Raw genomic sequence first — 10,741 nt, forward strand, 5'->3', positions numbered from 1 at the left:
TTCATTACAATTCTAATTCAAAAGTTTGAGTTTCATTGATGGTTTGCACAAGCTTAACGTACATTTAAGTTTTGTGTTTATATAACGTATCTTAAAGGACTCTGGTAAAATAACGCAGCTGGAAGGTTTACGTTCAAATGACGGTGTTTAAATGTTTATTGATGAATGGTAGATTTAAATGGATAGATTTTAAGTTCGCATTTTCATGAGCGACTTTAAACCTTGTGGTTGAATGTCACAGTTTAAATGTTGGTATGTACAATGTTGACCAGATGGCGGTAGTGTGTAGACACAGCCATACCAGGTCGTATTTATCATCATTAAAGTCACCTTCCTTACTTACTTATGGCGGCGATGAAATTCACTGGTTCTTGATTGTGCACCAATTAACCTATCAGATAATGGTACAATGTTTGCCTGGTGTTGCATATATCACGTCTGTTGTTGAAACACAAGAATGCCAGGTGACTTTGGGAGTGGATGATAATATAAAGATCAATATTAATGTGGGAAATCTTGAACCGCCATCACCAGACACAACACATGTTTGGATCTGGCGGGGGGAGGGACTTGCCTGTGACGTCACGATGCCCCGCCTCCAGCCTGGCGCCGCTCTGTGTGTGTGTGTGTCTGTGTGTGTGTGTGTGTGTGTGTGTGTGTACTACTTTAATCATTATCACGTGAGTCTTTTGAGGAAGGATTTGTACACTCGTGTTGCCTCGTCTCTTAACCTTGTAAGTGTAAAATATGTTTTCACTCCTATGTGCGCTCACACACACACACACACACACACACACACACACACACACATAACCTATAATATTATCTAGTATTTTCTTCAGAAGGATATCTTACACCTTGATTATAAAAGCCAAAGAAAAATGTATAAAAACATATACATATATTTCCAAACGTGTAGATATATGTTATGTATTGAAATGTGGCGGAGAAATTCATTATATATTAACAAACGTGATTGAGGACTTAAAGAATCTGGTACAAACATAATGGTTATTGTGATAAATGATTTATTTATGGTAATTATGTATTGTGTTGCATTATAATGGTTGTTCAGAACCAAGGTTCTTAAACCTGAATCAGTGAAATACTATCAGAAATAGAAAACCTGTTAAACATAAACATTTATATTGATTAACCACAGAATATATTTTCCTCTGGGTATGTAAAATAAAATACAGTACAGAGAGCTAGTTTGAGGAAGAGTATTTCATATTTCAACAAAATATTTACCTGTAATAGCGTCCCTTATCTTTCGTCATCATTTCTTATGTTTACTATCAAGAAATGTCTTTTATCTAACATAAAAATTCTGTCTAGGTATTTGATTAATGTTGTCCAAGGATGAGCTACATGACACACGTGGTCAGATCACAGTGGTGGTGGTCAGGTCAGTGGGCGGTGTGTGTGTGTGTGTGTGTGTGTGTGTGTGTGTAGCCCCTGGGTTCATGTTGGCTACACCCACCGGCCGGTGGTCAGGTCAGTGGGCGGTGTGTGTGTGTGTGTGAGTGTGTGTGTGTAGCCCCTGGGTTCATGTTGGCTACACCCACCGGCCGGTGGTCAGGTCAGTGGGCGGTGTGTGTGTGTGTGTGTGTGTGTGTGTGTGTAGCCCCTGGGTTCATGTTGGCCACAGCCACCCACCGGCCGGTGGTCAGGTCAGTGGGCGGTGTGTGTGTGTGTGTGTGTGTGTGTGTGTGTGTGTGTAGCCCCTGGGTTCATGTTGGCCACAGCCACCCACCGGCCGGTGGTCAGGTCAGTGGGCGGTGTGTGTGTGTGTGTGTGTGTGTAGCCCCTGGGTTCATGTTGGCCACAGCCACCCACCCACCGGCCAGCCGGGCGGTAGTTTATAACTAAGACTGGTAGTTTCACATGCCACTTGGAGTGTCCCTCACTACAGAACTTGAGCAGCTCTTATCCTGAGGTGGAGCAGTTGATCCTCTCCACCAGGCTGGTACACTTGGTCTGCACCAGGTGGCTCCCTCCTGGTCATCCTGAGTGGTTGGTTGCTGTGTTGGATTTAATGACCATTGACTTGTGAAGGTCATTAGACCAGCCATCATTTGATCATCTGATAAAACATGAAGCAACGCCAAATATTACATGATCCACCTAAACTATTGAGAATGATGAAGTCTGATATTGTTACGTTACGTCATCCAATCTTGCCACTCACATGTTACGGTAATCACGACTACATACATAGTGTTGTTACGACTGATATTACTGTATGTACTGTAGTAAAGTACTGTGTTTATGTGGATAACATGTGGACGTCAGAGGAGGCAAGAGCATCATCAGAGACAAATTCTCTATTCTATGTTGTATCCTCAATTTTGTCTGCGGTGATCAACACACTTTATCCACCAAGATATTATCTTGCTCTTTCTTTCCATCATTCTTTAGTATTAAAGATTTTGTTCTCTCAAGCAAGATAGAATTTATCAATAATTTTTAATGTCATCTTGGGTCCAGGTAATGTTAGGTAGCGGTCATACAAGTTGTCCATGACCTTCATCATGTGGGTTGGGAAGGAGTCAGGAGGTGTGGCGTTGTACTCGGTGTACCACTTGCCAAGTTGGTCAGTGTGTATACCATGGAAGTTGCAGGGGAATCATCAGTCTGTATGTTAACAATTAGGTTGAGCAAATAACACTTGGCCTCAGTGAAGGTAGAATGTTTTCCCACCAGACTGCATCCATTAATACGACTTAGATCAGAAGATCTAGCCTTAGGGAATTTGTTAGATCGAGATTATCAAAGCCTTTCATCATTTTTAATCTTTGTACTTCGTGACCATCTCTGTTTTAAGTTGTTACGTTGACGTATGATGAATCTAATATGGAGAACAAATTTAGGAGGAAACCTGGCAAAGCTACATATGAGTGATTTTACCGTTTGCAAGTAAACTACGATTTTGTAAAAACGAATAGCATCTATGTTGTGTATAGAAAACGTAACTCCTTAGCTGCATTCTCTATGAATGTCATCAAAAGTAAAACATAGACAAGGGAAGGAATGAGGCTTGACGATACGAAACATCACTCAATCGTGTCCTGCCTGCCCAGACCCTACCTCGCCACACCACTGGCCATAACTTCATCAACACATTGCTTACTACGTCAAGGTCATCCACACATTTTGCCTGGCTTGAACAACCGCTTGGCATTCATGAACCGCTGAATGTTTACACTTTCTGATTATCTGTAGTAGCTGATGCAGTTGCAAGATAGACTATTAAACCATTTTCTTACAATACTCGCTGGTAAGGAGACAATTTTCACAAAACACAGAGGTAACACTGCCTAAGAAACGGGCTTAAGAACAATTGTACGAACATAGGGTCACATTGGTACATCCACAAGGCACCAGTGGTCTGGGTGGCCTGAAATAGATTTGGGACCAAGAAGGATGATGGGTGTAGGGAGTAAACCTACCACAGACCATCATTAATTATGAAGAGTTGACAATGGTTACCTCCAGCCATAATCTATAAATCAATAGACAAATGTTAATGCAAACAAAGCAAGAATTAAACAAGCAGGAAACACAATCCATTGTACCATTTTACGATAGTTATGTCAATTTGTCGCATCTGTTGACTACCTGACGTGGTCTTACGTCTCACCTTTAGTAACGTCTGCGAATTTCGTTGTAGTGAAACTCATGCGACCCGAGAGTCAATGTTAGTGATACACGAGAGGAAGAAATACAACTCCGAAGGTATAAAACAGTTGTGGACACACCAAACGCTTGACAAATATTCCTTAGTGGATGACAGAAAACACAAAGAGGTCGTCCTTGTAAACTTATGATGAGGTTTGCTTGAAGAGTCTCCCTTCGTCATCGTCGTCCCCAGTGTCCAGGTGCAGCCAGGGTCGTCATCATGTTGGACGTCCCCAGTGTCCAGGTGCAGCCAGGGTCGTCATCATGTTGGACGTCCCCAGTGTCCAGGTGCAGCCAGGGTCGTCATCATGTTGGACGTCCACAGTGTCCAGGTGCAGCCAGGGTCGTCATCATGTTGGACGTCCTCAGTGTCCAGGTGCAGCCAGGGTCGTCATCATGTTGGACGTCCTCAGTGTCCAGGTGCAGCCAGGGTCGTCATCATGTTGGACGTCCCCAGTGTCCAGGTGCAGCCAGGGTCGTCATCATGTTGGACGTCCACAGTGTCCAGGTGCAGCCAGGGTCGTCATCATCTTGGACGTCCACAGTGTCCAGGTGCAGCCAGGGTCGTCATCATGTTGGACGTCCACAGTGTCCAGGTGCAGCCAGGGTCGTCATCATGTTGGACGTCCCCAGTGTCCAGGTGCAGCCAGGGTCGTCATCATGCTGCCCGTCTCTGCATCGCCTGATCCGTGGTGCACCGGTGGGTCGGTGGCTGTCGTGACATGGTAATGTTACCGTCATATTCCGCGTCTCATCTCACGTCTGTCCAGGTGGGCTAAGCTCGTCTGGTCTGAATGAACCATATACAAGTAAGGCGTATCGCTGTTGTGAGTCTCAGTACATATGGAGGCAATATGGTTGTGCAGTCTCTCTCTCTCTCTCTCTCTCTCTCTCTCTCTCTCTCTCTCTCTCTCTCTCTCTCTCTCTCTCTCTCTCTCTCTGTGTGTGTGTGTGTGAGAGAGAGAGAGAGAGAGAGAGAGAGAGAGAGAGAGAGAGAGAGAGAGAGAGAGAGAGAGTTAAAGGGTATATGCATCGCATTTTGATAATTTAACAATCATATGTAATACAAAACATATGCTTCTTCCGAAAATTTCCTGGAAATTGGTTGAGGTAGAGCGGAGGTATCGTGGCAAAGTTGTGTGTCACACAAGAACGAGTTTTCTAATTGGTTGAGGTAGAGCGGAGGTATCGTGGCAAAGTTGTGTGTCACACAAGAACAAGTTTTCTAATCGCCTGGTTTTACTGGCGGCCTCGTTGTGACGTCACTACATCAACACCGACATTTTGATTTAAAAGTTAATTGCAAGATGACTTTGCTCCACTGTGTGTGTGTTTTCAATACTTTTCGTGTTTGTAATATTATTTCGTTTGTATTCTATAGTTAATAACTTTGTAGTGAGTTTAGTTTCGTTGCTGTAGTTGTAGTATAGTGATTTATAGCTTGTATTTGAACTAAATCAGATGAGCAGTGTTGAGGATGACCCTGGGCCATTTTCATGTGGTAATGCAGAAGGGAGTGACCACAGGCAGGCAGTAGTGGTGTTTACCAAGCCATTCCCAACACCATCGTACTGGCTACCTCTGTGTAATGTACCACATTCCTCTGTTGAAAAAGAAATAGAGAATTTCACTGAATTGCAGACTGGGTTGTTAATGTGCATCTTTCTAAATTGTTTTATTTTGTCTTCGTTAAGAATTTCTTCTTGTGTTTGATGTGCATTGTTTTGAGAATTCTTTGTTATATAACAAAACATGTTCTGTATCTACTGTTTCCTGTCTTTATTTAGATAAGTATTTTTGTTATTGATTTTATGACTATGTTGTTTTGCTGTAACATTTATAGACTTTTTTTGCTATTTGATAATGTTTTTCTTCTTGTTATTCTATACCAATGTGTACAATTCTATTACGTAGCAATGTTTTTCTTGTTATTTTATACAAATGTGCACAATTTTGTTCTGTTAAAGATTTTTGGACGCATTGATTTGTTTTATTGTTGTCTTTGTTGTTGTTGTTGTTGTTGTTGTTGTATTACTTTAGTTAATTAAGTGATTCCTGGTACGTGCCACTATCTAGCTGGGGGCGAATGTTGAGTTGCTTTCGGCCCTAGATGATGGGCCGCATCTTAGATGTTGCCTTAAATGTTGCCTTTAGCAACAATAATACTATACAGAATATCTTAATCAGGAATTCACCAGAAAATTCTCTTGGTTGCATCTATAAAGTGCCATGTGGAAATTGTGATGAATTTTATGTTGGGCAGACTGGTAAGGATCTTTCTGTTAGACTTAAGCAACATAAATATAGCATAAGAACGGGACAAGAATCAAATGCCTTGTTTAATCACGTTCAAAACTATTATCATTGTATTGACTGGAGTAATGCCATCTCAGTTATTAACTCTGACTCTATTACCACGAGAAATATCATTGAATCTTCTTTTATTAAATACACAAAGAATTATAATCTTAATATTAGTGATGGTCTATACAAATTAGATAACTTTATTGTTGATAGAATTTGCAAAATGATAAGTTTATGATACACTCGTTGTCTGTCTTGGACAATCACATGTTTACCATATGGCGTCCTAGCTACGTCTCTTCGATGTATATCAACTGACTGTTATATTTCTCTCTTGTGTCTCCCCTGATGATGTGATTATTACACGAAAGTGCACTTGGGTATCTTATCGTGTTTCATTTTCCATGTGGACTCATAGGAATATATATACACATGTACATATTCTCACCTTGCTTGCCTTTATCCATTCTCGGCGCTACTCCGTGTGTGTGTGTGTGTGTGTGTGTGTGTGTGTCTGTCTGTCTGTCTATTTGTCTGCATACGTATCTTCTGCATATCGTGGAAGGCGACTGAGGGTTGGGAACTGGGGGGGTTGGAAATCTTCCCCTTCTGTATTACTTTTCAAATGAAGGAATAGAGGAAGGAGCCCAACTAAGTTTCCCTCTAGGATTCATTCACTTATTCCTGACGCTACCTTGTTCTTGCGGGAAATGGCAAACAAATATGAAAAATAAAGTATGAAAGAAAAAAGACAGTGGACAAGTGTTATGTGTTCCGTGTCCTTGATAACCATTTGATCTGACTCATTCAGATAAGGTCCAAAACGCCAGTAGTGAAGATGTACAAAGGATAATAGAACGATGTACGTACGTACGTACGTAGTGTGAGTATCTTGACTGATAGAAAGTATTGAAAGCGGCAGGAAGTAGTGAGATATTGTATTGTGCTTCGTACAAGACTGGCGGGCGACTCCGTCCTTCGTGCTGTGCCACACACAGTCTGGTGATTGTCGGGATGTGTAGCCATAATGTTTGATGTTATGACCATTAGTGATACATCATGTGATGTTTACTATCACAACATCGGCTTCTTCCTCCTCCTCCAGGAGAGTGGCAATCAGGTGGCGGTTATTGTGGTAGCCCGGCATGTGCAATTGTAAGATTTCAAGCAACATTGTGAAAATGGGACACATTATAAAGACTTCCATAATTTCTCTAATTCTTCCCCAAATTCATGTGGACCTGCAACGCTGAAAATGTTTAAATACCGCTGGTGTAGAGGGAGGGAGAGGGAGGCCTGGGATGAGAGTGAGGCTTTGTAGGAGAGAAAGGCTCGGGATGAGAGAGGCTGAACACAAGATGTTTGGCCGGAGAGTGAGGCTTTGAAGGAGAGAGAGGCTTGGGATGAGGGTTGGGTTGTACCAGAGAGAGAGGCTTGGGATGAGAGTTGGGTTGTACCAGAGAGAGAGGGTTGGGATGAGGGAGTCTGAACATGAGATAGGTTTGTGAGGAAAGTGAGGATTTGGAAGAGAGAGACTTTATGTGAAAAAAGGACAGGCGGAGGAGGCTTGGGACGAGAGTCAGGCAGGACAGGAGAGAGAGGCTTGGGACGAGAGTCAGGCAGGACAGGAGAGAGAGGCATCGGACGAGAGTCAGGCAGGACAGGAGAGAGAGGCTTGGGACGAGAGTAGAGAAGTGAACCTTCATAACTTATCCTTCAATAAAAAAGGGTTGTCTTGCTCCACTCAGTTGGAATGGGAAAGTAGTTGAAAATAACAAGTTGATGAATTTAATGTTTTAGTGTGGCAAAACCTGAACTGATTTTAAGGTCACACATGAAAGAAGATTAGCATTTCAGAAGGTTGAAGGAAGATGAATATAAATGTCATCATTGATAGACTATTAGATTCATTAGAAGCCTCGGTAGATGAATGTTCTTGTTATTTTTATTAAGAATGAGGATGAATTAGTAATTAAGGCACACGGCGCTAATATCTTTGGTTACTGAGCCATTAAGTTTTGCACTGGTGTTATATTAAAGAACTAGAGTATGAGTGAGGGTGTGAGATGTGGAGATTATATATCATTGTGAGTTATTACATAAAGTGATCGTGATGAACGTTACGAAGATCAGGCAAACTATGAGGCTCATTATTCCTACATCAGATATAATAATGTCAATCATTCCAGTAATCTTACCATAATTGACCTCTTCCATCTAGGCAGCCTCCCTCCCTTCCTCCCTGCCTCCCTCTTATCTTCTCCAGAACAAACCTGGTTCATTCTTGTGAGAGACGATAGTGTTTACTAAACTCTTCCTGTGACCAACATGTAAATGGTGTGACTGACCATCACACCTTACCTCACCTACTTCCTCCACCTGATCAATGTGCATCACTCCTTCCATTGCTCACTTCCATAATAGAATTAACGTTTCTACTACAAATGACAAGATTCACTTGGCCATGTTTGTTAACATCAGAGCAATAATCTTGAAGACCGACCATTCCTCACTATTGACCTTTAAGGCAGGAATCATTATTTTCCTCAAACTATCAATTGCTATTTATGTGAGGTCGGTCGACTGTGGCTCCGGAGGGGTAAGCGACAACACAAACTCTGGTGGAGTTCCAGTAATGATGTTACTGAGTCAGTCGGGCACACACCACTGTGGTACACCTGGTGATATTTTGTTTGTCTTAACTAAGTCGATAAGTGGAAAACTGAGCAGCAGTTTACTTGCTTAGCTTGTGTACTTGTTCCTGGATTGTTGATGACGTTCACAATAACAGGTATAGGACTGGTCTTATATCTCTGTGTTCCAGCTGTGATTGGTACAAGTCGAGTGTACTGACGAACGGCGGTGCGAGGGGATGAGGAGAGAGAGAGAGAGAGAGAGAGAGAGAGAGAGAGAGAGAGAGAGAGAGAGAGAGAGAGAGAGAGAGAGAGAGAGAGAGAGAGAGAGAGAGGTCATTGTGCCGGGGGTGGAGGTGATGGGGTGCAGGGGGTTAGCTGGTGGTGTTGGTGGGGTGGACGTGGTCAGCCAGATGAGCACATCTTGGTAGGTGGTGTGAGATGGACCCAGGAGGATTGTGTGTGTTGTGTTCTGTATTGTGTCCAGCTGGTGCCTGTGTGTGTGTGTGTGTGTGGCTCTAGTTAGTCAGGAGGACCTGGCTGGGGCGCGGCTCAGGTACAATAAAGATGGTATAGACATTCCTGAGTTTGAACAGTGATGTCAGTCGGCGGTGAAGGTAGAGACAGTATGAGGAAGATTTGATGATAGATTGAATGTGTTGAAAATGAAATGTCTGAGGACAACATGTGGTGTGACGCGGGTTGATCCAGTAAGTAATGATTGGGTAAGAGAGATGTGTGATGATAAATAGAGCATGGTTGACAGAGCTGAAGAAGGTGTACTGAAATGGTTTAGACATTTGGAGAGAATGAGTGAGGGGAGGTTAAAGGAGGATACATGTGTCAGAAGTGTAGGGGACAAGAATAGGGCGACCATATTGGAGATGGATGGAGGAAGTGAACAAGAGTTTGAGTGATCAGGGCCTGAATATGCTCAAGGTCACGTGAGAGGCGTGTATAGGATAAAGTGAACTGGGGCGATGTGATTTACAGAGGACGACCTGCTATCAGTGAACTGAAGCAGGACATATGAATCAAATGGGGTAAACCACGGACAGGGTTGTAGGGACCTGGTTGTGGACTGTGGGCTGTGTTTTCGTTGCATTACATATGAGAGGTAAGGAATGTATGTGAGGGTATGAAGCATTATCTTATGTTCCTGGTGCTATCTCGATACTGTGGACAACGGTGAACAGAACATCGTAGACACAGAGTTTAAAAGGCCATATTATGAATGGTAGCCAGGGAATGAATGGCCCAGCTAAATGGAAGCATTTAAAAGTTCGCGTTAAGTGATGGACTTCAATAGAATGTACAAACTTCCTTTCCAGTAACTGAACTAAAGCTTATGTTTATTTCCAGAGACGGAGTTTGATGGTTCATTATATAAAGACAGACTTCAAAGGATATCCTTGAATTAAGTGACTATAATATTTTTCAATTAAATGAGACATTTCCTAAAACAGCTGCAATTTGACGGAGTTTAAAAGTTCGCAGTTGTTTGAGAGAATTTTAAAGTTATTGACGGGATCAAAAGTTTGAGTTTCAATGACGCTTTGCACAAATTTTCGTTTAAATGACATACTTTCAAGGTTTGTCTTTATATAATGTAGTTTAAAAGTCTCTGATCAAATAACGCAGCTGAAATGATAACGCTCGAATACTAAATGTTCCTGAATAAATGACGGAGTTGAATGGATGGATTTTAAGTTCGTGTTTGTGGGACTCATTTTTAAAGATTGTGTTTAAATGTCAGAGTTTAAATGATCATATGTACCAGGTTGACCAGATGGCGGTAGTGTGTAGACACAGCCATACCAGGTCGTATTTATCATCATTAAAGTCACCTTCCTTACTTACTTATGGCGGCGATGAAATTCACTGGTTCTTGATTGTGCACCAATTAACCTATCAGATAATGGTACAATGTTTGCCTGGTGTTGCATATATCACGTCTGTTGTTGAAACACAAGAATGCCAGGTGACTTTGGGAGTGGATGATAATATAAAGATCAATATTAATGTGGGAAATCTTGAACCGCCATCACCAGACACAACACATGTTTGGATCTGGCGGGGGGAGGGACTTGCCTGTGACGTCACGATGCCCCGCCTCCAGCCTG

The sequence above is a fragment of the Panulirus ornatus genome, chromosome 9 (assembly GCF_036320965.1).
Source record: "Panulirus ornatus isolate Po-2019 chromosome 9, ASM3632096v1, whole genome shotgun sequence".
Classification (NCBI taxonomy): Eukaryota; Metazoa; Arthropoda; class Malacostraca; order Decapoda; family Palinuridae; genus Panulirus; species Panulirus ornatus.